Here is a 3330-nt window from a genome sequence, read left to right as displayed (position 1 = left end):
CTAGGGTTTAGCCATTACGATCTCGTGGTAGATCAACTCTTGTAATACTCATATTCATCAAGATCAATCAAGCAGGAAGTAGGGTATTACCTCCATAGGGAGGGCCCGAACCTGGGTAAACATCGTGTCCCCTGTCTCCTGTAACCATCGACCTTAGTCGCACAGTTCGGGACCCCTACCCGAAATCTGCTGGTTTTGACACCGACACCGTCCAATATGATTCCAGCCCGTTGGAACTTCCGGCCCATGTATGGCCCTTGACGTATTTCGGCCCATATGAGACGTCCCTTTGTAACTCTTGGCCCATTAACGGCCCGTGGTGAAACCGGCCCATAATGAACAGTGTATCACTTTATACCCATTAGCGGCACATTATTCCATTGGGTCGTTTCCAGCCCGTGTTACCTTTCGGCCTTCTCAGGGCCCATTTATTCTTGGGCTCATTGTTGGTGTCAAAACCGGCGGATCTCGGGTAGGGGTTCCCGAACTGTGCGTCTAAGGTCGATGGTAACAGGAGACAGGGGACATGATGTTTACCCAGGTTCGGGCCCTCTCTATGGAGGTAATACCCTACTTCCTGCTTGATTGATCTTGATGGATATGAGTATTACAAGAGTTGATCTACCACGAGATCGTAATGGCTAAACCCTAGAAGTCTAGCATGTATGTCTATGGTAATGAGTCTCTCCTTTTCCGGACTAAGTCCTCCGGTTTATATAGACACCGGGAGGATCTAGGGTTACACAAGGTCGGTTACAAAGAAAGTAATCTACATATTTGGTCGCCAAGCTTGCCTTCCACGCCAAGGAGAGTCCCATCCGGACACGGGTGCAGTCTTCGATCTTCGTATCTTCACAACCCATCAGTCCGACCCATGGCTAACAGGCCGGACGCCCGAGGACCCCCTAATCTAGGACTCCCTCACTCATTTCCAGCATTCGGTTACTTACGGCCCGTTACAGGCCTTTTCTGCTTGTGGGCCAAATTCAGCCCGTGGATACAGTCGGCCCGTTAATCTGTTGGGCCATTTTCATAGCATCATCAAATACGGCCTATTAATGGCCCGTTATGGTCAGCCCATAAAACGTATGATTTCTACTCTAGCCCGTTTACGGCCCCTTATATGGCCCGTACAAGGCCCATAGATGAGACGGCCCGTAGAAGGCCCATGGATCCGACGGGACGTAGAAGGCCCATTGATTCGAGGGCTCATAGAAGGCCCATGGATCCGACGGCCCATAGAAGGCCCATGGATCCGACGACCCATAGAAGGCCCATGGATCCGATGGCCCATAGAAGGCTCATGGATCCAACAGCCGGTAGAAGGCCCATTGATCCGACAACCCATAGAAGGCCCACGGATCCGACGGCCATAGAAGGCCATGGATCGTCCGTCCCGTAGATGGCCCATGGATCGTACGGCCTGTGGAGGGCCATGGTCACTACAACGTTTGGGCGAGTTGGCCCCCGTTTGAACGATATAACATATTCAAAGAATTATCCTACTCTATACTATCACCTCTAAAAAACATACACTATACAATAAAGATACTAAGGCATAGAAACGTAGAATAATCCTACACTATACAATAAATAAATTACAGCCGATTATACCCACTCGGCATTATGGTTCGGCACCAGTGATAATAAAGCATACACAAACAGCAAATTACATACACTGGACAAATACAGCTCATACATCATGGACGCGCATCAACATAACTTACCATTTGAACTATAATCTCTTCAGAAAATAGGATTGGTCGGATTTAGATAGCACAAATTTCAGTCTGCAAAATCTGCAATTCCTTCGTTGTTACCTCAGTGTCTTGTTTCATTTTTGACTCCTGCATCTAATACCTGCATGTCCAGTCTCAACTTGTTGATTGTACGTTGAGAATCATGTACACGTTGTCTTGCCACCTCTAGTTGATGCTCGAGAACATCAGCACATTCCAATTCCAATCCATAATCATTCGGTAACGGCCATGCCGCACTGTTTGTAGATCTTTGTGTTGATGTCACTTCATCCTGAAATGTTTCTGTAAGTACACATGACTAGGGCAAAAATATAGTTACAACTGTGAAGCGAGCAAGACAGACTATTTTGTACATGGCAAAACAAGACTAACAATAATGTTACACGTCATGCAACATAAGCAGGTGATATTTTAAAAATTATAAAAAAGGTAGTCTGTGCAGCCTGCATACAAAAATATCTCTTAGCTCACCAGAGGAGCATGATGTTGGGGCCCAATCCAAAACACAGACAAGTTACAAATTTAGACAACACGTTGCATAGAAGTAAGCAAGCAGTTGGCCATTCTGTAGCTCAATTAAATTCTTAGGGAGCATAATGAACAGCAGAGGGTTTCATACAAACATACTACAACAAGCAAAACTATGCAATCATTAGCCTAGTATATGTCGGCGTCCTGGGAACGGGGGTCCCCAGACTTGGCTGTCTGCGGCCCACGGCGTGGCTAAGCTAGCAGGCTGTACGGCCCATCTTCATCGACAAGGCGTTCAAGACCCTCGCGAGGGACCAAGCCTCACGGGGTGGACGACTGTAACATCCCAAATTTTCAATTTGGAATGTTATACATTAGATCATCATTGCATAGCATATTTTATTGCATCTTGGCAAATCCTCAAAATCCTAAGCAACTCAAGGACCCTCGGAGAGAGTTGGGGATTTTCCTGGTTTTCATATTTGATTTTTATCAAATAATGAAACGAGGATTTTTGGTTTTAATTATTTTTCACTCCGAAAAATATTTCATATTAAAATATATGAGAGGAGAAAATATGGCTTCTCCAAAATAATTGAAATATTGGAGGAAAAATATTAAAATCAAATATTTGATTTTATCGGATTTTTATTTGCAATTTTATTTGCATTAGAAAAATTGCACGTTTTCAAAACTGCATCTTTAGGGCCAAGAAAATGTTCATCTCGTTTTAATTATTTTAATTAGACGGTGAAAATTTATTCTGGCATTTTTAAATTTTTATTTATTTTTCTAGGATTTTTTTAGTTTTGGCGGAATTATTTAAAAAAAAAGAGATCCCGCGCCCGACTGGGCCGAGGCCCAGCCGAGCCAGGCCGGCCCATGCCCGCGTCGCCGTCTCCCACCTGGAGACCGAAGCCGCACCGCCGCCCGAGTCCGGGAGGACCACACCGCCCCGCCGCCTTACCCCTCCCCCAAGCCACCTCCCCCACCTATATATACTCCCGCCGCCCCGCCACCTCTCCCCACCCCCGACCGGAGCCGCCGCCACAAAAAACCCGCCCCGCCGGAGTCGCCGAATGCCGCCGCCGCGAGGAGC

This window comes from Triticum aestivum, chromosome 2D (genome assembly GCF_018294505.1).
Source record: "Triticum aestivum cultivar Chinese Spring chromosome 2D, IWGSC CS RefSeq v2.1, whole genome shotgun sequence".
In the NCBI taxonomy this organism is placed as follows: Eukaryota; Viridiplantae; Streptophyta; class Magnoliopsida; order Poales; family Poaceae; genus Triticum; species Triticum aestivum.
This window is presented reverse-complemented; position numbering follows the sequence as displayed.